The sequence below is a fragment of the Monodon monoceros genome, unplaced genomic scaffold, assembly GCF_005190385.1.
Source record: "Monodon monoceros isolate NGI ecotype Baffin Bay Population unplaced genomic scaffold, NGI_Narwhal_1 Super_Scaffold_16, whole genome shotgun sequence".
In the NCBI taxonomy this organism is placed as follows: Eukaryota; Metazoa; Chordata; class Mammalia; order Artiodactyla; family Monodontidae; genus Monodon; species Monodon monoceros.
This window is the reverse complement of record NW_021703772.1, coordinates 108995474-109020760: the sequence shown is the minus strand read 5'-3', so window position 1 is coordinate 109020760 and position 25287 is coordinate 108995474. Positions and strand designations below refer to the sequence as shown.

The window sequence follows — 25287 nt, the reverse complement described above, 5'->3', positions numbered from 1 at the left end:
TTTCTCTCTCTACTGTATCCCCAGTGTGTAGAACCTTGGCTAAAGCTTTTGACTTGCAGTTAGTATTTCTGAGTGAGTGAATGAATGAATGAATGAATGACTAAGGCTGCTGAGGGAGCAGGAGCAAAGGCACGTGCCTGTGTATTTTCAGAGAGGAGAGGCTGGGTCTTGGGGGAGCAGAGGAGGGGCTCACTGCCCCCCAGAGCCTCAAGGGACTGGCAGACCAAGGGCTTGCGTGGAGTTGCAGGACCTTGATTGCATTAGCCCCTCTGACATGCACACATGCATAAATCAGTGTTTCCATCTTAGCAGGCTCATTAGTGGAGAGCATTTTCCTGCAGCATGTGTGGGCTTAGCCACCTGCCCCCTCACCGAGAAATAGTCTATCACAGCAACTGAGATTCAGCTGTGCCTGTGAATGTCTGCATTCCATGTCTTGGGAAAAGACAGGGAAAAGTTGGCACGGGTGAAACTGTTGACACTTGTTCAGGTGCCAGTGAACTGACACAGGGGTGTGGGGTGTGCAGGTGTGCCTGGTTTAACTCCTTTGTGTCAGGTTCATTGCTCTGCCTCTTTGCCACAGTAAGAATGGAAATACAGTGAGCAATAGGGGACTTTAGGTTGCCATATTTCTTGCCTTGGTGCCAGAGTACTATCGTTATGAACTTATGACAAAGCACTTGAAAAGTCCCTTCACTAGAGCATTTCTCCTGGTACGTTTGGTGGCTTCGCTGCTGCCTGCCTGAGGAATCCTGTGGCAGATGGGAGGAATGCTGTCTTGGATCCCTTGCTAAAAGCTCCTATGGAGAAAAGATGTCTCACCTTCCAGGACTGAGCATATTTGCAAAGTGACCGTCTTAGATGTGGGAGGCCTCTAGGACCTGAAGGGGGTCAGGGGGAGATACCCTATATTATCAAACCATGGAGCACAGACAGGCTGTGGAAGCCAGGGGCTCTGGAGAGTCTGAGGCCCATGAGACCTGGACAGAAACTCATGGACTATATTTGAACATCTTCTAGAGGAAGACATCTTTGTGTTTTAGTAGGTCACCAGGTGATTTTGAAGACCGAGGAGAAAGCTGTGCACTTGTCATGCCTGGGAGATCCTGGCTGGAGAAGGTATGGAATGCCCGAGGTTGAGGTGGGACCTCTTCCTGTCTGACTCTGTCAACATTTGAAAGGAAAACTCCCAGAATCCAGTCTGTCCTGCTATCCTACTCACCCTCCCAACAGCTGGCCCACTGGGCAGGACTTCAGGAGGCCCTGTGCTATGATCCACTGATTTCTGGAGACCCCCTCACCAGCCCTGTGGTCTCTTCCCCCTTGTCAGCCCGTCCCTGCCCTGGGTGGGGCGGGGTCCCAGGGAACACACTATGTACCCTTCCCCCTCCCTGTCCTGCCATGTCCCTACTTTCCAGGATTGTTCAAGCCCACTGTCCCCTCTTTCTCTTGTCTTTCACTGAACCCTTTCCACACAGTTGCCACCTTAGACTTGTTGACCTTAAAAAAAAAAAAAAAAAAAAGGCCAGTTATTTTACCAGCAAAATGAGTTTATTCAGGAATAGCAGAGAATTGCAATTCAGGACAAGGAAACTATGGTGAACGATAGGCAAGTCCAGAGAGCAGAGGAGAAAGGCTTGCTTTATAGAGGAAAGGAGGGAACTGTGGAGGTGGTGGGCCGCTTGTTGTTTCTGGGTCAGGGGAAACCTTTCTTCCTGATGGGGTCTGTGATCTGCTGCTGATGCCTCTGTGAGACCTCCCTGCTTCAGGGCTTCCCCACTCCACTTTAAATGAGGGTTTCTTTATTCATTTACACAGACTCCACAGGGTACTATTTTCCTCCATTTACCTGAATAGCCTGGCGTCCTCCCCTCTCCTGGGTGCCTGCACACTTGGGAAGTGCCTGACTCATCCTCTGCTCTCCAGGCTCTGCTAAGTGTCTCCCTAACGGGGTCCACTGATGGCCACACCTCCAGAGAAGCTCTGCCCTGAGAAATGGGGATTCAGGAACACTGGGGATCCGCCTCACCTCAAAGCCTCCTGAGGCAGCATCCCCTTCCCTCTGTTGATTTACAGAGGAGCTCTGCTGCCTTCACTCTAACCCTAACCCTAACCCTAACCCCGGGTTGGCCCAGGCTTGAGAGGTTGACTGGCAACATAAGAGTGAGGACTTGGGTCAGGGAAGCAGGAGAAAGCTATGGGGTGGCAGGATAGAGAGCGCCAGGCTCCCACACCTTTCCAGAAGGACTTGACCATGAGTTTTGAGGTCCTGGAGAGAGGGGTGCACAGGCCCTGCAACAAGGCAGTTCTAGTGGTCCTCAGCACAGTCACTGGGTGGTCTGGGGAGACTTGGAGGGACTGGCAAGCTGTTTAGGATTCACTCACGGGGAGACATGACAAGGATTCATTTCCCCCTCCTCCACCCAATGTCCCCCAGGGTCTGGACCAGGTTGGCCCTGAGCATCCTGCCTGACCCCTTCAGCTGGAGCATGCCTCCTGTTGGGACAGGTCTACTCTCAGAGGGCGTCCTCACCTTCAAGGCTCACTCAGAGTAGAAGCAGTTTGTAGCCTCCCAAAGCTAGGACCCCCTCCCTAGCGCAAGAGTTTGTCTCTCTCCTTGTCCCTCTTCCCATCGGAGTGGGCCTTCCTTCTGGTCAGCTGTCCTGAGCATCAACTCTAGGGATCCAGGACCTCGGCCATTAAGGACCACAGTGTTGCCACCTGTTGACTGAATGAGTGACTGTGATCAAGAAGTTCTGAAGGGAGGTTCACGTCATGGACCCTCATTCTACAAACAAAGAAGCCAAGGCAAGAAGAGGTGAGGATAATATTATATTATTAAAGATGAGCTTATGCTGTGACTTAGCAATTCAGCTCCTAGGTACTTCCCATAAAAAGAAAAAAATTAGAAAAGTGGCAACTTTCAAAGCTCGAAAACATTCATTGCGAGTTATTTTTGATACTAAAGAAATGAAAACAGTCTAAATATCCAAAACTAAGAAAGCAGATAAATGACAAAGCAACCATGAATGCGGCCAATACAATCCTTGTTGCAGCAGAAGGCTGTTGACATGGAGAGGTTCACAGACCAATGCCAAGTGTAAAGCACAGCTGTCAAACACCATCTCTGCAGGTTCCACACACCCGTGGCTCTAGAAGTGACCAAGGAAACACACACAACATTAAATAGGACTGGTGGACATATGGTGACGTTTTGTGTTTTTCAAGAGTATTTGTTTGTTTTTAGTTTGAGTGTATTGACTATGTAATTAGAAAAATGATCCACTTTTTAAAAAGCCCAACAACAAGGGAGAGATAGCCAAGTTTTTTCCAAAAGATCTCACACCTGATTATTGGAGAGTAAGGATTGAAATTTAGGACATGACCTTTCTGTCCTGTGCTTGGCCCACTGGTCCTCATGAGCCCAGTCAGGGACTCAGAGCTTCCTTCTACCTTAGGCTTGAAATACATCTGTCCCTTGTCCCTCTTGCCAAACTTCCTCTTGCTGACAGACAAGGGATTAGTAACACTTTTGGCATGAATTCTTACATGTCTGGACAAGATATTTACGTATTAACATGGTTAATTCTTCTATCCCATTTGAAAAACAAGTTTAAGTTTTGCCAACCAGAATCTCACTCTGGGCTGCTGTTAGCAGTCATTTATGCACCTCTGGTTTTGTTACCAAACACAAGTATTTCGTGTGCCAAACAAACGGAAACATCAGAGTTTGGAGCAGAGAAAGGTTTATTGCAGGGCCATGCAAGGAAACACGTGGCTCGTGCCCCAAAAAAAAACCCCTGAACTCCCCGAAGGGTTTCAGCAAAGCTCTTTTAAAGGCCAGGTGAGGGAGGGTTGTGGTTAGTTGTTGCAAACTTCTTGATGTTGGAATCCTTTGTTCTTGCAGCTGTCCATGCAGGTCAGGTCATGATGTTCCTGTAAACCTCCAGCAAGACAAATGTTATCCTCTGTTCTGCAACTTTTTACCTTTATATGAATGGACTCTTAAAAGTCAGAGCCTTGAGAATGGGCTATCCTGTATATTTCAGGCTGTAGGCAACATTCTTTTATAAAAGGTGCAGAGCCAGCATGACTAAGCACAGGCAATAAAACACAAAGGTTAAAGCAAAAGGAACAGATCTAATATGGAATCAGTTTTGTTCTTCTCTATTATAGTTTGATCACACAGGTTTTGCACCTTTCAGGTTGACATCATTCCTGGGATTTATTTTTTTCCTGAATGGACACTGTTTCCCACTTTATTTCTTAACTGTTTTTTGTTATTGTATAAGAAACCTTTGGTTAGTGGATACTGATTGGTAAGCAACAAGTATGTGTGCCCCCTGTCTCTTAGCATCCAGCCAGCTATGGTTTCCAAGCCCAGGTGAATCTCAGAATATACAAGAATGGAGATTCCTGCACCCAACCCTTAGCAAATCTGCTTCAGTAAGTCTGGGGCAAAGCCCTAAATATTTAGCAAGTGTGCTGCATGATTCTCATGGATGCAAACACTTCCCAAGCAGGCATTAGGAACCACCTCGGTGCATTTTAATATCACCACTGTGTCTTCCCTTTGTAGGCACTCTTTCCCCAGCTTGATCTATTGCATTAAATTATACCTCTGTGTGGATCTCTTTCAGTTGATTTTGTTCGGCCCTTGGTGATGTATTGCATTGATGTCTTTATTCAGTTCAGGGAAAATGTTTCATCAGTTCTCTGTAACACAGTCTGAATGTCCTGAGGGTACCCCATAGGACTCTGTCCTGTCTCTTCATCTGCATCATCATCATCTTCTCCCTTAGTTTGGGGAGAATTTTAGTAATTTGTCTTCTAATTCATGGGTCTGGTTTTGTTTTCCATATCTAATCTATTATTCACTGTCTACAATGTATTTTCAAATAAGTTCATTGTATTTCCATCTGAAAACTGTTGCACTTTCAGAGTTGCGGTAGTCTCTCAACTTGAGATTTCTGGCATGTTCTACATTTTGTTTGTTTGGGGGAGGAGATAATGCCTTGGCATCCTGGAATATTTTCTTTAACTCTTCAAACTGAAACATGTTTTGAATGATGGCATTTTTTCTAACCAGTGATTTTGTCCATTTATTCACTCTTAGAGGGTTTTGGGGATTCTGTATTTATCCAGTAGTGGGGGTAGATTTGGGTCCTCTCAAAAGGTTCTTGGTCCCTTTCATATCTTTTGAAGGTCAAATGAAAAGAATGAAAAGTCAGTATATTTGTGTTTCAGCAAAATACTTTGGGAAAAATTCTAAGTCTGGCATTTTCTAGTTGTATGATTTTGTATATGTAGCCTTTTTTTTCTTCCATGTTGTCTGTATCATGGGGTAGACTTATATGAAACAAAGTCTGTAAAACACATAACATGGTTCCTGACTCCTGGTGGACAATCGCTCATTGAGGTGGGTTATCATGGTGCCATTGTTGATGTTGCTATTGCTTGCTTCCTGTTTCAGGTAGGTCTCTGATTCTTTTAGGACTTGCCCTGTGTACAGGTAAAGTTCAGGCCAGAGGTGGGGCCTGAATTCTGCCCTGGGATGTTCCTCAGCATCGCGTACCTTTCTAGGCACACTTTTGGGAGAAGGGAGGGGCAGAGTGCTAGTATAAAGGAGAACAAGATAGTAACAACAACCATTGCCTATTAATACTTACAGTGAATTTCTGCTTCACTGCTGTAGTCACTTTTCTTAAATTTACCAACTTGTACTGATCACAAAAAGTACACTTTATAAGCAGATGGTACCCTTCACCACTCACCCACACAGGACTTGGGTTCTGTCTGGGGCCTGACAACCCATCTCTCCTCTGGCCCAGACCTGTGGCTGCTGCTGCTTCGGATCTGTGCTGAATGAGACTTGAGCCCAGCCTCCTCCTCCCCAGTTTTCTCTCATGCTGAACGTCTGCTGCATTCTCATGCGATCAGAAGCGATCTTAACATCTTTCCTCCTCATGTGGAATTTAATTTCCTAACTGTAGTTTTATATAGTGCAAAATGAAGACGCTGGATCTCTGATCTTGCAGGAAAAAACACCCAGATCCTCACTGGTGTGGGGAGCATGGATCCAATTGATATGTTAATGCAGGAGGATGCAGTCCTGGAAGGATGTCAGGGGCTTCCACAAATACACTGTGTGTGGCCCAGTTCTGACTGCTGCAGGCTTTGATGTCAAATAAATGGGATAAGGATGGGAGAGTGAAGCCACACCACAGATCTTCTTCCTTCCAACAGAAGGGCAAAAGTTTGCAAAGTCCTCACCAACTGCTTACAAACAAAGGAAAGAGTACTTCATTCCACAGCTTGAAAAAGGAAAGCCGAGTTAAAATTTAGAGTTAAAGTGCTCAGCAAGGCACTCTTCCCCACAGCCAGAGGCACACTGGACAAAGTTAAAGAAAATTTCAAGAATTCAAAGCCCCCACATTTGGAGAGAAGGTAATTATGGGGTAAGTAGACCAAGATGGAAAATATAAAGATCAACCCTAGGGAAGGGAAGGGAAGGGGGCTCACCTGGCTTCTTTCTGGCTCTCAGAGAGAGGGAAGCGCTCCAGGGTTCCCTGTCACTGAGGACTCCCCACTGAATATTCCAAGAATATTCCACCAAGGGAATAGGGTGAAAAAGTGTATAAAACACGATTCAGCCCTGGAACTGAGACTCTGCAAGGAAGACAATAATATCAGAGAAGGTAGAATAGCTTTCAAGGAAAATTTGACCAATGATATTAGAGCAAATGTAGGTTAAGGACAAGGCAGACAGACAGAAATGACAGAGTAACTAGATGAACATGTTTCAGGGGAAATTATGGAAAGAAGATAGCACACAGCCTGCAAAAGACTGATGAAGAAAGCAATCTGAGTGAAAATATAACCTGAAGGCAAAAAATATTTCCATGAGTCCTTCACATCAGAGAAAATCTATACAAAAATATGAATGAGTTAACAGATGAGATTAAAATGCAGAGAATAGGTTTAAAAGAGTTTTTTTTTTAATTTAGCACCAAAGAACATTATTAACAGAACTAGTAAATTAACAAAAACAGCAAGGAACAAGATAGGTAATCAGTTACTGACATAGAAGAAGACAGGTTTGAGGTGACAGCTATGAAAGCCCAAGAAAAGACCTAGAGATTAAAACAATCATGGAAAAAACAATAGAAATGAAGGACAGGCAAGGGAGAGCCAGATATGACTAATTGGTGTCCCTGAACTGGAAACCTTACAAAAGGGGATAGAATGTCTTTTTAAATATGTAAAGAGGAAAATTTTCATGAACAAGGGAACATGGACTGAAACCAATCTAAAAGGCAAACTCTACACTCCAGGAGAATTTAATGCAGAATTAATGCCAGTGAAATAGTTCCTGGTTAAGTTAATAAACACTAAAGACAAAGGCTTACTTCATGCATTCAGGCATAGAAAGCAAGGGAGAGAGCTGGCCAGGGATGAACCAGACTATGCAGACAGGTCTCAGACTGCCCCACAGCAGGATCCAGAGTTAAAAAAGAAAATGGCATGGAGAGAAAATTCTGAGAGCGAGAACACATTACCCAAGATTATTATACCCAGCCAAGCTGGCTTCCAGGAATCATAGTCACATGTAAACCTACCAAAAAGTAGGCTCTTTTCATGAGACATTAAAAAAAAGTCAGCCCACTGACATGAACAGAGAAAGGACAGGTAGACCTGGGCAACACCTAAAATCAGAGGACAAACAGTTAAAAAGTACATTTTATATTGTGTATACCTTACCATACAATTTTTAACAACCAGGTAAAAGAAAAAAAAAAAAAAAACAGAGGACATGGAGTATGGACTGAAGAGTTCTGAGGGAAAGGAAACATTGTTTACCCACCCAAGTTTCCTTTTGATTACATAGGCCACAGACGATTCTTGACCGACAAGAATTTAAGAATCCAGCATCTGTGAGAACTTAGAACTGCTCAATGATAAAATCCAGCCCAGCAAGCAAATAAACCAAATAGAAATTCAACCAGGAGAGGGAAAGCTATTAGGAAAAGGGCTCCAAAATACCAAATCCACTCAAATACAGAAAAAGGCTAAACAATGGTGGGAATAATTGTTACATGATAGAATACAAATGCTACTAACCTTGCAAATATCACCAACAAAAATCACAAGAAATGTGAAAGTATAAGGATGCTGATTTCCTCATCTTTTATAATAGAGCATAATTAAAATTTTCCGAAATTGAAACATGAAATTAAAAACATAAAGAAGCCAACCTCTTAATGTTTTTCACATCCTTGTTCTTGATCTTAGAGGGCACTTTTACAAAATAATATCTTTTGTGCCAAGGCAACATTTATTTGAAGATAGGCAGTTTCCTTCACTTAAATACCACCCCATTTTCTTCTTTTAAATTAAAGTAAAATTTAATAAAATACTTTTATATTGAAAATAGTAGGTGTCACTAATCCCATTTTTATCTAAAAGTCTTTGTTTATCTATACTTGCACCTTTTATGGTTGATATGGGTACAGAGATGTCTGAGGTGAGGGCCACCTGAGGCTGAGATGTCTGTTGCAGAGCAGCTGGATCTGAAGTCCTTTTAGAACTTTCTTTTTCTGTATTATTTCCATTCTTTATAATGAACAGGCTTCATTTTTACCAAATCAATATGATTTGAGAAGATGAATAAATTAAAAGAAATCAAATGCTTGAAAATTAAAACAGATGCTGTTTTCTGTAATATTGGGTTGTTTTTTCTTTTTCAGATTTTATTTGGAAAAGGTTTAATACCATCCTGGTGGATAAGGGAAACATTTATTTCTCCCGTGTCTGGAATAGCTAGGTGGCTCAGCCCCATGTCCAGGATCCAGGACTGGCAGTCAGGTGATTTAGGATGAACTGGCTAGGGCGACCATGGACACTCTGCTGCCCAAGTCCCTCGTTCTTCGGGTACCCCGTCCCAGGCCTGTTTTCAGGGTGGAGGCAGCAGCACCAGAATAGCAAAGCCCAATTACACAAGTGCTTTTCGTGCCTCTGCTTGCAACAAACCAAAAGACGTCAGAGTCAAGTGGTGGAGAAATAGACTCTGTTTAGTTGGGGGAAACTGCAAAGGTCATATGGTATAATTCATGTATACAGGGAGGAGTGAGGAGCTGGTTTCAATACAATATGGCCAGGTAAGCTGTTTCTGCTTAATTTTGCCACTGTAATCAACACGTCGGTCAGTTTTATCCTAATACCTCTCTTCCAGTAGGATTGAGAGGGAATCGCAATGGCTCCCTAATCCATTTACCCAAGAATGGAAAGTGCAAGAGTTTTTTATTTCAAAATATTTAGCTGGAGGATGGACCTAGAGGCTGTCATACAGGGTGAAATAAGTCAGAAAGAGAAAAACAAATATCATATATTAATGCATATATATGGAATCTAGAAAAATGGTACAGATGAATCTATCTGCAAAGCAGAAATAGAGACACAGACATACAGAACAAATGTATGGATACCAAGGTGAGAAAGGAGGTGTGGGATAAACTGGGAGATTGGGATTGACATATATACACTACTATGCATAAAATAAATAACTAATAAGAACCTACTGTATAGCACAGGGAACTCTACTCAGTGCTCTGTGGTGACCTAAATGGGAAGGAAATACAAAAAAGAGGGGACATATGTATATGTATAGCTGATCCACTTTGCTGTACAGCAAAAACTAACACAACATTGTAAAGCAACTGTACTCCCATAAAAAAAATTTTTTTAAAGAAAATTTAGCTAGAAGTTACCAGTTTCTTTAGTTCAAGAAAGAGATTAGAGATCCATTTCCAGAAGCAGTGACCCCAGGCTTGGGCAAAGAAAAGCAAGCAAAAGATTCCAGGAAGAAGATTTTGCTTCAAATAAAGAAATCCAGGGTAAACCCCTAGTACTGGTAAGGAGACAAGTTCCCTGGCTGGCTGGCTGTGAAGGGAGCATACATCAGAGAGCTTGGGGGAAGCAGGGACAGGTCTCCAGATGGGCTTGCCAGTTCCAGGGCACAACACAGAGTTTTCTGTCCCTGAACAACCTGTTGGCTACCTTGGATCTGTGTGTGAGCAAACTGATGAGAGGGAGGTGAAAGAGTGAATTCTACTAACCTGTGGGATATTAGACAATAGTTAACTTCTTTAGGATGCAGAGATATTGGGGACAGCTTCTCTGAAGAGGTCTGACATTTCTGAGAGTCACACTTAAACTAGGTCCTAGAAGATGGAGAGGATTTTACACATGGGAGAATAGTCCAGCAAACCACCCCCCACACACATACACACACATATATGCACACAGTTTTGGACTGAGTTTTATTCCCAGTTTTTCTGGTTATCTGCCACAGGATCTTGGACTAGTTACCTAACTTGTCTAAACTTCAGTTTCATCATCTGTAAAATGGGCATAACACAGTAACCAAGGCTCAGGGTTATTCCAAACTTCAAAGGAGATGCTGTTTCTAAACTGGCCTATGGTTAGCCCTCAACTGATGGTAGCTACCATGATTATTAATTGATAGATGTCAGGGGTGAGAGGAAGGACATGGCAAAGATGGGAAGAGCAATGCATGCTGATACATCTTCATTTGAGATTCACTATTTGGAAACTGCACTTAGTTTTCTCAGTGCCTCCATGGGCTGGTTCTCAGGTAAGCAAAGGTAATCTGTCCCTGCCTTCTTCAACCTCTGCTGTATTCTGAAGCATTTAAAGGACAATTAAACTGTGACAACTCACTGACGAATAACTGTGCTCTCTGCTAATCTTGTCACATTGGGCACTGGCTAGAGACACAATTAATACAACATGGTTGAAAAGCTTACACATTAATTACATGCCCCACTAAAAGTGACAGGGCCGGGAGGGCTGCAGCATCTTAATTTCCCACCCTCTGGGGGTTTTCCCAGTGAAAGTGAGGTTCCAATGTAGGCATAAATCAACTTTGTCATACCAGAGCTCAGAGCTACACCAAGGGGGACTCAGTCCTCTGTGTCCCACACCCTCCATTCCCAGACCCGGGGCTCTCGCCGCTGGGTAGAAGTGATTTACAGTAAGCCCTTCAAGATGATGTGTTAGCACTCAAGGTCAATGAATTGAAGAGTGTGGCTTAATAATGTGCAGCACTTTGAGCTTCACCCTCAGCTTCAAAAAGAACCTGTCTTTTGCAAAACGAATGGGCTCTGTGATTGGTGCTTCACCGGGGTTCACTCAGTCAAGCCTCACAGCAGCCTGAGGGCTTCAAACAACACACCAATCAGGAACCCCTCCTTCCCCAGCCTCTGGACTCATCACTGTCACCCAGGCAGGATGCAATTTCCAGACCCTTTTCTATGCAAATGCAAACATATTTGTATAAGCATTTATCATTTTATATATCATTTAAAATTTTTTAAACAACAGAACCATTTACACATGGTTTTCTTTTTCTTCTTTAACAGTATTTCTTTTCTTGTCGGTCCATGTAGGTCTACATCATTCTATTTAACGACTGCATCATACTCCAGAGTAGATGTTGGTTGACTGAAAGAAAAACGCACAACATGCGAGTTGTGAGTTAAGTTTTATTCAGTAAGACTACTGAGGATGGTAGCCTAGGAGACAGCCTCTAAGATAGCTCTGAGATACTGTTCCAGAGAGGTCCTGGGGAGGCTAGTTTATATGTGATTTTTCTTATGGAATACACGCAGTCAGTAAACATCTTGGTAAAAGATTACTGTTAGTCTCAAAAAACAGACCTCTCATGTTGATGATTATAGTACTTTTCTGTGTATGGGAAGATGCAAGAAATGGGGCTCATTAAAATTCTTCCTGAAACGCATCCAACTATTCAAAGGCCTGTTTGTACAAAGCACAAAGCATCCTGTTATTGTCTTTAATTTCCTCTGTCTGAAGCACAGGGTGCTTCATCCCATCCTGTTATCACCTTAATCTTTGTCTGAAATATGAAAAGCACTGTGGGTCAGCAACTGCAGTGGGTTAATCTTTGTCGACTTGGATGGAGAGAGAAATGCTCACTGCTGTTCTTTTGTTTGCAATTCCCCCCTTTTGGTCATAAATTCATCCAAAGTTTGGGAGGCATTTCATGACCAATTTGTCCCACTGCACTAGGAAGGTTCACTTTTAGGTCAAGCAAGGATTTCGTGGATAGACCACTCAATGTGTTATGACCAAACTGAGCCAGTCTAACGGTAGCTATAAAGGTCTCTGGACCACCTGTCTTACTAGTCTGTTATGATCCAGGAAAAATTCACCCTTGTTGTTTATTTCCATATCTAGAGTTTATACTATTACAGTCCATCTTAATCTTATATGGAATTATATAGCTGGTTAATCATTTCAAGTCACTTAGCCATCATTATGTCTGGCAGAGACTCAGTTGCATATTGGGTAATATAAGAAAATAAGCAGAATACAAGTAATATAGCTAATAGCATTAATAAGGTCATAATTCATATGTAAAAGTCCAAGAAGTCAAGAAAACACTATAATTAAACATACTGGTCTGGTCCAGCATCTTGGGATAACTGTCTACTTCTGATGTCACCTTTTTCTTGTCCTGCTGTGGAGATCCTTCTTCTCTGTTTGAGCATTGCTTTAAGGTGAGTTTGAGGTTAACAATCCTCTCTGTAGACCAGTCCAGTGCAAGGCCCTTTTTAAGTAGGAAATATGAATCCAAGAGTCAATTCCCTTTAGTTTTGTTGTGTATGAGCTAGTTAAAAGTACCTGATAAAGGCCTTTCTACCTAGGCTGGAGAGTGTCTAGTGTCTAAGATAACTTTTTCAGTATATATTTTCCTGGTTCTAGCTCTTGGGGCATCTGATCTTCATTCAAACAAAGATTATAGTGATGAACTTCAGAAACAAGCCTAAAATGTCCTTTCAATAATTCAATTAAATTTTGCAGTAATGTAACATAGCAACAAGGAGCCATCTAGGAAGTGAGTCTTAGGAGGTATACATATGAAAACTTAAAGAGAATTAATAGCACTAAAACTTAATATCCACAAAGGTGTATTACTGAAATGTAATTTTTCTATCTAAAATGATCTTCATTTTCACCAAATATAGCCAAACTAAGGCTAACTTGGTTGCAAAATAAGTCTGGTTTCAATAAACTTGGCCTGATTATTTACATAAGTATATCAAGAAAAGCAATTGGTCATATAAGCTGTTTTAAATTTGCTTTGCTGGAACGTTCCATAAGGAATCTCAGGTTGAACATTAAAAGGCCTCTCAAGGCCAGGAAATTTATGCTAAGGACTTGTCATCAGACTCACCTGTAATACTTATAGATTTGAGTGAAGTCCTGTCTTCTCAAGCTCCGCAGAATATCTTGAGATCCCTGCACCTGTCAGGAAGTGACCTTTCTTATTCATCTGGTAAGGTTGCTGGGAACCCTGTAAGTAAGGTACCAGGTTGTTTTTCTAAAGGCTTTTTTGGCTCCATAAAGTCTATCTTAGTTCATTAAAGCTTTCTGGTCATATCTGATTCTATGTATGTTCTCAAATATGGCATTCCAGTCAAAGTCATGATAATATAGCCAATGTTTCCAACTATGTCCAGTTATAAGGAGAACAGATTCTTTTTTTTTTAACATCTTTATAGGAGAACAGATTCTTTTTTTTCTTTTTTTTGCCTACAAGAGACTCCCTTTATTTATTTATTTATTTATTTTAATTAAAGCATTTATTTAGGCATTGTTTCAATCAATAAAAACACAATACAGGCCACTGCCTTGTTGCCTAACACAATAGGAGATTGCAGAAGCACAAAGATGAATTACAACATAGTCTCTGCCAGTAGAAGGCATTTCATTTCAACATAAGAAAGAACTCCTTTGACCAACTAGGTGATAAAACTCAAGAACTGGCTGAAGGAACATATATAATATATAAATGCCTAGAGATTGTCAAGAATAATATTGACTGCTATTCAAGATTGTTATGATCGTTATGATCATAGAACTAGATGATTACTGAAGTTCCTTTCTAGACTGTGATACTAAAACCTGTACCTTAGTTTTTTGGGTTTTTTAATTGAATTTTTGAATTTTATTTTATTTATTTTTTTATACAACAGGTCCTTATTAGTCATCAATTTTATACACATCAGAGTATACATGTCAATCCCAATCGCCCAATTCATCACACCACCACTCCCACCCCCCGCTGCTTTCCCCCCTTGGTGTCCACACGAGGAGAACAGATTCTTATTGAACATACGCAAATAACTATATTGCCATGAAAATAAGAATACTCACTAAGACTTTCTAATTCTGCAGGATCAGGTACAGAGAAAAGATAAATGTTTCAATTCTGCTTACAAAAGTATAATTTAATTTACCAAATTGTTGTAAGTCATAATTAGCGTAAGGAGAAAAGTTTCCTTTTATCTGGAAAGCAACTTTTTTTTTTAACTGAGTAATATTTTAGACAAAAGTCATAAAATTTATAACCATATTCATCAATTTATTCAGTCCTATGTAATTAATTTTTGTTTATTTTGATCTTCTGTTAAGTTTTATGAAGCCATCTGTTTGTTCAATAGCATTCTTTAATTTCTTACCCAGTTCAGTAGTATGATCTGAAAGTTATCAGAAACCTGTGGTTGTTTAAAACAAAAGTCATTCCTATAAATCTTCTTGGGAATTTCCCTGGTGGTCCAGTGGTTAGGACACAGGGCTTTCACTGCCATGGCCCGGGTAAGATCCCTGGTCAGGGAACTAAGATCCTGGAAGCCATGTGGTGTGGCCAAGTAAGCAAATAAATAAATTAATTAATTAATTAAAAAAAATAAATTTAGGGCTTCCCTGGTGGCGCAGTGGTTGGGAGTCCGCCTGCCGATGCAGGGGACACGGGTTCGTGCCCCGGTCCGGGAAGATCCCACATGCCGCGGAGCGGCTGGGCCCGTGAGCCATGGCCGCTGAGCCTGCGCGTCCGGAGCCTGTGCTCCGCAACGGGAGAGGCCACGGCAGTGAGAGGCCCATGTACCGCAAAAAAAATTAATAAATAAAAATAAAATAAATAAATGTAAAAATATATAAATCTTCTTGATGAAGCATTTTTGCAAAAGTATAAGGATAAAATAATAATCATCTATAAATGACAAAAGACTTTAAATGGCATGGTTAGCAACCTGGTTAAAATATAATTGACAAAGAAAGTTGATTATTTCTGTGACATATATTTCAAGATAATAATTAGGATTATGAATGATAATATTATATTAGGACATATTTGAATTTTAGGGATTTCATAAAATTTCTAGAATATTTATATTAATAACATTTAACCATACAATATAACCTAAGAAGGTTTATCATCATTTATTTTAAAATGTTTCTCATGTAATTTAATATACCAATAAGCCTCATTAGTTTAATATCTCTCCGAGATATTTCAGGGGCCCTCTGAAACATCTCAAAGTTAGTTAGAGGTCAAAAAAATTCATTTAAAATTTTATTTGAGGAAGTTTATCCAAGATAAAGGTTTTAAAATACTTGGTCAAATAGGATCATACGTCTCTGAGAAACAATACTTAGTTATTCACTTAACCAAAGTGACAATAAGATTTTAAAGGCAAACACGAAAAGTTACAACAGATCACTTAAAAGGTAAAGAAAATTTTACAATCTATTATCAAAAACAGATCAATATTCCAAGAGAACTTTGTCCTCTTAACAGAGAGAAAATAAAATTCTAGTTTTGCACTAGCTTACTTATAATATTAGAATTGTTTCAATCAATTAAGTCCATTTTAACTTGACCTGACCAGCCATTATACTCTTTGCCGGTGTTTCTTTTCCACAAACCTTCTACAACTTCCTTTTTTAATTTCAGATTTTGTCCTATGCTTTCCATTTTTCTTTCTCTTTCTCTCTTAACCTCTCTTTAGGAAAAAATTATTTTCCTTTCCCTTAACAAAATGCATTTCTATTCGTTATACCCTTTTTATTTTCTTTTGGCCATTTATTTAAACAAGAGGAAAACAGACACATGCTAAAGAATATGAAGAGCACAAAAGAGCACACAGTGATATGTTAGCAGCTCCATGCTATAGGTAACTGGTATCAAGTTTTTCTTCTTTCTTTCCAGAAATGCTTTGTGCAAATACACATATGTATTCCCTTATTTTTTTCTCATTTAAAGTCATTTTATTGTGATGAACAGATATTTGGACAATGTAAAACTCCACTTCCTATACAGACAGCTCCAATAATCCCTCAGTTTAGCATGTAAGTACATATTTAAACAATTTAAAAACACATTGACTACATAATTTTTATTTGTTACTGCTCAAAAGAAAGGACTTGTGTGTTTGTGTGTGTGCCTAAAGTCTTTATTTTTTATTTTTTTTTACGTCTTTATTGGAGTATAATTGCTTTACAATGTGTGTTAGTTTCTGCTTTATAACAAAGTGAATCAGTTATACATAAACATATGTTCCCATATCTATTCCCTCTTGCATCTCCCTCCCTCCCACCCTCCCTATCCCACCCCTCCAGGCAGTCACAAAGCACCAAGCTGATCTCCCTGTGCTATGCGGCTAATTCCCACTAGCTATCTATTTTACATTTGGTAGTGTATATATGTCCATGCCACTCACTCACTTTGTCACAGCTTACACTTCCCCCTCCACATATCCTCAAGTCCATTCTCTAGTAGGTCTGTGTCTTTATTCCTGTCTTACCCCTAGGTTCTTCATGACATTTTTTTTTCTTAAATTCCATATATATGTGTTAGCATATGGTATTTGTCTTTCTCTTTCTGACTTACTTCACTCTGTATGACAGACTCTAGGTCCATCCACCTCACTACAAATAGCTCAACTTTGTTTCCTTTTATGGCTGGGTAATATTCCACTGTATATATGTGCCACATCTTCTTTATCCATTCATCCGATGATGGACACTTAGGTTGTTTCCATCTCCTGGCTATTGTAAATAGAGCTGCAATGAACATTTTGGTGCATGACTCTTTTTGAATTATGGTTTTCTCAGGGTATTTGCCCAGTAGTGGGATTGCTGGGTCATATGGTAGCTCTATTTGTAGTTTCTTAAGGAACCTCCATACTGTTCCCCATAGTGGCTGTACCAATTCACATTCCCACCAGCAGTGCAAGAGTGTTCCCTTTTCTCCACACACCCTCCAGCATTTATTGTTTCTAGATTTTTTGGTGGTGGCCATTCTGACTGGTGTGAGATGATATCTCATTGTAGTTTTGATTTGCATTTCTCTAATGATTAATGATGTTGAGCATTCTTTCATGTGTTTGTTGGCAATCTGTATATCTTCTTTGGAGAAATGTCTATTTAGGTTTTCTGCCCATTTCTGGATTGGGTTTTTTGGTTTTTTGCTATTGAGCTGCATGAGCTGCTTGTAAATTTTGGAGATTAATCCTTTGTCAGTTGCTTCATTTGCAAATATTTTCTCCCATTCTGAGGGTTGTCTCTTGGTCTTGTTTATGGTTTCCTTTGCTGTGCAAAAGCTTTGAAGTTTCATTAGGTCTCATTTCTTTATTTTTGTTTTTATTTCCATTTCTCTAGGAGGTGGGTCAAAGAGGATCTTGCTGTGGTTTATGCCACAGAGTGTTCTGCCTATGTTTTCCTCTAAGAGTTTGATAGTTTCTGGCCTTACCTTTAGGTCTTTAATCCATTTTGAGCTTATGTTTGTGTATGGTGTTAGGGAGTGATCTAATCTCATACTTTTACATGTACCTGTCCAGTTTTCCCAGCACCACTTATTGAAGAGGCTGTCCTTTCTCCACTGTACATTCCTGCCCCCTTTATCAAAGATAAGGTGACCATATGTGCATGGATTTATCTCTGGGCTTTCTATCCTGTTCCACTGATCTATATTTCTGTTTTTGTGCCAGTACCATAGTGTCTTGATCACTGTAGCTTTGTAGTATAGTCTGAAGTGAGGGAGCCTGATTCCTCCAGCTCCGTATTTCGTTCTCAAGATTGCTTTGGCTATTCGGGGTCTTTTGTGTTTCCATACAAATTCTGAAATTTTTTGTTCTAGTTCTGTGAAAAATGCCAGTGGTAGTTTGATAGGGATTGTGTTGAATCTGTAGATTGCTTTGGGTAGTAGAGCAATTTTCACAATGTCGATTCTTCCAATCCAAGAACATGGTATATCTCTCCATCTATTTGTATCATCTTTAATTTCTTTCATCAGTGTCTTATAATTTTCTGCATACAGGTCTTTTTTCTCCTTAGGTAGGTTTATTCCTAGATATTTTATTCTTTTTGTTGCAATGGTAAATGGGAGTGTTTTCTTGATTTCACTTTCAGATTTTTCATCATTAGTGTATAGGAATGCCAGAGATTTCTGTGCATTAATTTTGTATCCTGCTACTTTACCAAATTCATTGATAAGCTCCAGTAGTTTTCTGGTAGAATCTTTAGGATTCTCTACGTATAGTATCATGTCATCTGCAAACAGTGACAGCTTTACTTCTTCTTTTCCGATTTGGATTCCTTTCATTTCCCTCTCTTCTCTGATTGCTGTGGCTAAAACGTCCAAAACTATGTTGAATAAGAGTGATGAGAGTGGGCAACCTTGTCTTCTTCCTGATCTTAGTGGAAATGCTTTCAGTTTTTCACCATTGAGGACGATGTTGGCTGTGGGTTTGGCATATATGGCCTTTATTATGTTGAGGAAAGTTCCCTCTTTGTCTACTTTCTGCAGGGCTTTTATCATAAATCGGTGTTGAATTTTGTCGAAAGCTTTCTCTGCATCTATTGAAATGACCATATGGTTTTTCTCCTTCAATTTGTTAATATGGTGTATCACATTGATTGATTTGCGTACATTGAAGAATCCTTGCATTCCTGGAATGAACCCCACTTGATCATGGTGTATGATCCTTTTAATGTGCTCTTGGGTTCTGTTTGCTAGTATTTTGTTGAGCATTTTTGCATCTATGTTCATCAGTGATATTGGCCCGTAGTTTCCTCTGTGACATCCTTGTCTGGTTTTGGTATCAGGGTGATGGTGGCCTTGTAGAATGAGTTTGGGAGTGTTCCTCCCTCTGCTATATTTTGGAAGAGTTTGAGAAGGATAGGTGTTAGCTCTTCTTTAAATATTTGATAGAATTCGCTTGTGAAGCCATCCAGTCCTGGGCTTTTGTTTGTTGGAAGACTTTAAATCACAGTTTCAATTTCAGTGCTTTTGATTGGTCTGTTCATATTTTCTATTTCTTCCTGATTCAGTCTTGGCAGGTTGTGCATTTCTAAGAATTTGTCCATTTCTTCCAGGTTGTCCATTTTATTGGTATAGAGTTGCTTGTAGTAATCTCTCATGATCTTTTGTATTTCTGCAGTGCCCATTGTTACTTCTCCTTTTTCATTTCTAATTCTATTGATTTGAATCTTCTCCCTTCTTCTCTTATGAGTCTAGCTAATGATTTATCAATTTTGTTTATCTTCTCAAAGAACCAGCTTTTAGTTTTATTGATCTTTGCTATCATTTCCTTCATTTCTTTTTCATTTATTTCTGACCTGATCTTTATGATTTCTTTCCTTCTGCTAACTTTGGGGTTTTTTTTTTGTTCTTCTTTCTCTAATTGCTTTAGGTGCAAGGTTAGGTTGTTTATTCGAGATATTTCCTGTACTTAAGGTAGGATTGTATTGCTATAAACTTCCCTTTTAGAACTGCTTTAGCTGCATCCCATAGGTTTTGGGTCATCGTGTCTCCATTGTCATTTGTTTCTAGGTGTTTTTTTATTTCCTCTTTGATTTCTTCAGGGATCACTTCGTTATTAAGTAGTGTATTGTTTACCCTCCATGTGTTTGTATTTTTTACAGATATTTTCCTGTAATTGATATCTAGTCTCATAGCATTGTGGTCAGAAAATACACTTGATACAATTTCAATTTTCTTTAATTTACCAAAGCTTCATTTGTGACCCAAGATATGATCTATCCTGGAGAATGTTCCATGAGCACTTGAGAAAAATGTGTATTCTGTTGTTTTGGGATGTAATGTGCTACAAATATCAATTAAGTCCATCTTGTTTAATGTATCATTTAAAGCTTGTGTTTCCTTATTTATTTTCATTTTGGATGATCTGTCCATTGGTGAAATTGGGGTGTTAAAGTCCCCTACTATGAATGTGTTACTGTCGATTTCCCCCTTTATGGCTGTTAGTATTTGCCTTATGTATTGAGGTGCTCCTATGTTGGGTGCATAAATATTTACAATTGTTATATCTTCATCTTGGATTGATCCCTTGATCATTATGTAGGGTCCTTCTTTGTCTCTTCTAGTAGTCTTTATTTTAAAGTCTATATTATCTGATATGAGAATTGCTACTCCAGTTTCTTTTGGTTTCCATTTGTGTGGAAGATCATTTTCCATCCCCTTACTTTCAGTCTCTATGTGTCTCTAGGTCTGAAGTGGGTCTCTTGTAGACAGCATATATATGGGTTTTGTTTTTGTATCCATTCAGCCAATCTGTTTCTTTTGGTGGGAGCACTTAGTCCATTTACATTTAAGGTAATTATCTATATGTATGTTCCTATTCCCATTTTCTGAATTGTTTAGGGTTCGTTATTGTAGGTCTTTTCCTTCTCTTGTGTTTCTTGCCTAGAGAAGTTCCTTTAGCATTTGTTGTAAAGCTGGTTTGGTGGTGCTGAACTCTCTCAGCTTTTGCTTGTCTGTAAAGGTTTTAATTTCTCCATCAAGTCTGAATGAGATCCTTGCTAGGTAGAGTAATCTTGGTTGCAGGTTTTTCTCCTTCATCACTTTAAATATGTCCTGCCAGTCCCTTCTGGCTTGCAGAGTTTCTGCTGAAAGATCAGCTGTTAACCTTATGGGGATTCCCTTGTGTGTTATTTGTTGTTTTTTCCCTTGCTGCTTTTAATATATTTTCTTTGTATTTAATTTTTGACAGTTTGATTAATATGTGTCTTGGCATGTTTCTCCTTGGATTTAACCTGTATGGGACTCCCTGTGCTTCCTGGACTTGATTAACTATTTTCTTTCCCATATTAGGGAAGTTTTCAACTATAATCTCTTCAAATATTTTCTCAGTCCCTTTGTTTTTCTCTTCTTCTTCTGGAACCCCTATAATTCGAATGCTGGTGCATTTAATGTTGTCCCACAGATCTCTGAGACTGTCCTCAGTTCTTTTCATTCTTTTTTCTTTATTCTGCTCTGCAGTAATTATTTCCACTATTTTATCTTCCAGGTCACTTATCCGTTCTTCTGCCTCAGTTATTCTGCTATTGATCTCTTCTAGAGTACTTTTAATCTCATTTATTGTGTTGTTCATCATTGCTTGTTTCATCTTTAGTTCTTCTAGGTCTTTGTTAAACATTTCTTGTATTTTCTCCATTCCATTTCCAAGATTTTGGATCATCTTTACTATCATTATTCTGAATTCTTTTTCAGCTAGACTGCCTATTTCCTCTTCATTTGTTAGGTCTGGTGGGTTTTTATCTTGCTCCTTCATCTGCTGTGTGTTTTTCTGTCTTCTCATTTTGCTTACCTTACTGTGTTTGGGGCCTCCTTTTTGCAGGCTGCAGGTTTGTAGTTCCTGTTGTTTTTGGTGTCTGTCCCCAGTGGCTAAAGTTGGTTCAGTGGGTTGTGTAGGTTTCCTGGTGGAGGGGACTAGTGCCTGTGCTCTGGTGGATCAGGCTGGATCTTGTCTCTCTGGTGGGCAGGTCCACGTCTGGTGGTGTGTTTTGGGGTGTCTGTGGACTTATTATGATTTTAGGCAGCCTCTCTGCTAATGGGTGGGGTTGTGTTCCTGTCTTGCTAGTTGTTTGGCATAGGGTGTCCAGCACTGTAGCTTGCTGGTCGTTGAGTGAAGCTGGGTCTTGGTGTTGAGACTGAGATCTCTGGAGATTTTTGCCATTTGATATTACGTATGGCTTGGAGGTCTCTTGTGGACCAGTGTCCTGAAGTTGGCTCTCCCACCTCAGAGGCACAGCACTGACTCCTGGCTGCAGCACCAAAAGCCTTTCATCCACACAGTGTCTCCTGAGCAGGCAGCAAATTCACAGCCATTCTTTCCTTCTTAGTTTTCCTGAAATAAATTTGTTCTTTTGTTCATCTCATATAATGAGAACTCTAGAAATGTGCAGCACAGGGTCAATATGGCAGCTCCATAATGTAATCAGAGACCAGCCTCTTTCTTTTTTTGCTGCTTCTTACACACCCCACAGTGCTGAGCTTTACAGTTCACACAAGGAGATGACCTTAGACTCAGCCCTCAGATGGAAGGTTCATTTCTCCCTCTGGCTCCTGCCATCCTGTAGTTCATTCTCAACACATTATGGGCCACGTCCTGTAGTGATTGCACAAAGGAGACATCAAGGCTGTGTAGCCATGCTTCCTGCTCTTGTGAGGAGCATCAGTCTCTCTGCTAGAGTTGGAAGGTCTCCTGCAGAGGCGGGGGGTGGCTGTGGCGTACCGTGGGGACCTCCTTATACCCTTTGAAAAAATTTCCTTGCATACGAAGATACTTTCCTTTTTAATTTTAGTAGTTTTATTTACATAATCCAAATTCTCAACCCTTAAAAACCCCAGTCTCTAGTGAAAACCAAGATGCAAGCAATCATAAACTGTCACACCAGCATTTCCTGATTGCCAGACTTACGAACATATTCCATAACCTCTGCAAACACACATTTTCTCACAACATAATTTCTTTACTCAAAGTAGTACCAGGTATGTGTCCAATAAACCCAAACATCTTTAGTTTTTCTCTAATAGGAAGACAAAAGTAGGTAAACTAAGACTTACTTAGCAATTAATGTTTCAGTATACCTGATTCACTAGTTTATAATAACAGTTGGAATAAGTTAAGCTTACTCACTTGAGTTTTTTAAAAAGCCTATTTATCTTTTTTTCTTCCTCAGTCTCAGGAATTGGAGATGGTCTAGATAAGAGTTTTCTGAGAGGATGTGGTAGAACATTTATATCTCAAAGGCACAGGGAGATAATTGTAAGCTCTCCTAGAAGGACTTTTGTTCACTTAGGGTCAGAATTTTGAAAAGATGTTTTATCAAGCTGGTTTTCTTTGTGTACACAAAAACCAGTTTTGGGACGTCAAAAGAGCCCCATCTTGGCCATTTTCAGGATGAGATTTTCTTTAGTTCCCAGTTAAGTACATGCAAGTATAAGCTCCATAGGTACATAAACACAGCTGTGGTGTTAGTCAGAGTGCCCCTTTCTTCTGATCTGAAGGCTTTGTTTTCCATTTCAGAGTTGTTTGGTCAGGGTAAAATTACTATTGAAAACTGTGGTGGGCTGGTGTGCTTTTTGTGAGCTTAACTCCTCTAGATGTTACCCTACAGTCATTTCAGCTCTTTTATGTGTCTCAGTTTCTCCCTCCTGCAGTCTAAAACCACCAAGGGCATTCAGAGCACTAGATGGCCAATCTTTATATGCATGTGTGTGTTCCCAGATGAGTGAGTTTTTAAATTAATGAGTGGACTTCCCTATGGGACCGCTGGACAGTATGAGGACTTGACTCAACAACTCTTGTAAATTTCCCAGTTGCCTGAGAAAGCCATACCTGGCCTGGAGGATCTGTGTCCCTTACCTTTGGAGCTGAAAGCTCTCACATGGAATCTTTACTTTTATTCTGACAAGCTACTTGTTAAAGTAGTCAATTCAAGGAAGGATGCCAAGCTAGTCCCCCACTTAATCACCCAGTCTAAACCTTCTCAGTGTCTTTCAGCTGAACAAAGTCATCCCAGTGTCTTTCAATTGGGGAACCCAAGTACCTCTTCTTGAACCTAAATCCAAGAAAAACCTACGCCTCATAGCAAGGAGTTTAACAACCGCCCAATAAAACTCAGGAATGTCAACCAAGACAGGATATCTGAGACCAGGAGAGACTTACCCAGCCATCTTGACTCACTGAGGATAGGGACTGGCACAGGCGGCCCTTGCTGGCACCAAGGCTCCAGATCCTGGTAGAGGTCAGGCAAAGGAGAGAAATCTGCTCTGGGTCTCTTCATGATCACCAAAACTGCTGACTGAAAGAAAAATGCACAACATGAGAGTTGTGAGTTAAGCTTTATTCAGGGTCTTACTGAGGACAATAGCCTAAGACACATCCTCTCAGATAGCTCTGAGAAACTGCTCCAAAGTAGTAGGGGGAGCCTAGTTTATATGTAATTATTATTGTGGACTACATGCAGTCAAGCATACATCTTGATAAAAGAACACTGCTAGTGATAAAGAACAGATATCTCAAGTTAATTATTATAGTGCTTTCCTATGTATGGGAAGATGCAAGAAGTGGGCTTCATTAAAATTCTTCCTAAAATGCAGACAACTATCCAAGGGCCTATCTGTCCAAAGCACAGACCATCCTGTTAGTCTCTAATTTCTTCTCTCTGAAGCACAGAGTGCTTCATCCTATTATTTCCTTAATCTCTTTGTGTGAAGCACCAAGTGCACTGTTGGTCAGCGGCTGCAGCGGGTTAATCTTAGTGGACTTGGATGGTGAGCAAAATGCTCTTCGCTCTTCTTTTGTTTGCATGTTGTTATATTGCTTCAAATTTCTGTTTATAAAAAGTTCTGGAATAAGCATCCTTGTGCATATAGATTTATGTGCATATAAAAACTTTTTTTTTTAAAGGCTAAAGTCCTAGAAGCGAAATTTCCTCATCAAAACTTATATGCATTCTACATTTAAACAGAATGGCAACTTCACTCCCAGGAAGCTTCACCAAGCTTCTCTACCCTGTCACCTACTGCGTACAAGAATGCTTGGTTTTCCACATTCTTGTCATCAGTGAATGCTGTTAGTCTTTTTAGTTTTTGCAAACCAGAGAAACAAAACAAAATATAGTACTATGGCTTAAATTTACATGTCCTTTTAAGTTGAACATCTTTTCATATGTTGTTCTTAATATGTGGACTTCCTTTTAATATCCTTTGCCCATTTTTCTTTTCAATTATTTGCATTTTTCTTATTGATTTTTAGAAGCTCTACATGTATTTATATATAGTAATCCCTAACCTGATGAATGTTGCTTTCCAGAAGTTTGTGATTTGTCATTTAATTTATTAATGTTTTTTCTTTCTTCTAGAAGTTATTCTTAGTTTTTGGTAAAATTCTCTGCAAATGTTTTATAAAAAGTATCTAGATTATATGCACTTCCCCAAAATATTTTTATGTATTTTCTTAAATTTTTCCTAATGTTTATATAATTTTTTAAAATGGCTCTTAAATACAGCTACTTTATTTATGTCATGGCATGAATTAGGTATCTTATTTTGTTTTTCCAAATTCATAGTCAATTATTCCAACAGTGTTG

General features: G+C 39.8%; 1 long non-coding RNA gene across 2 annotated transcripts; it reads right to left on the bottom strand.

Annotated features, from left to right (window-relative positions):
• Positions 1–11127: 11127 nt before the first annotated feature.
• LOC114896469 lies at positions 11128–23990 on the bottom strand. 2 transcript variants are annotated; one of them, XR_003793818.1, is made up of 4 exons: positions 23862–23990; positions 13280–13399; positions 12502–12652; positions 11128–11523 (listed from the first exon to the last, which is right to left on the bottom strand). It is a non-coding gene; the product is annotated as an uncharacterized LOC114896469 (long non-coding RNA). The 2 variants fall into 2 exon arrangements; XR_003793817.1 differs by lacking the exon at positions 23862–23990 and having other exon boundaries at positions 13280–14090.
• Between the last annotated feature and the right edge of the window lie 1297 nt (positions 23991–25287).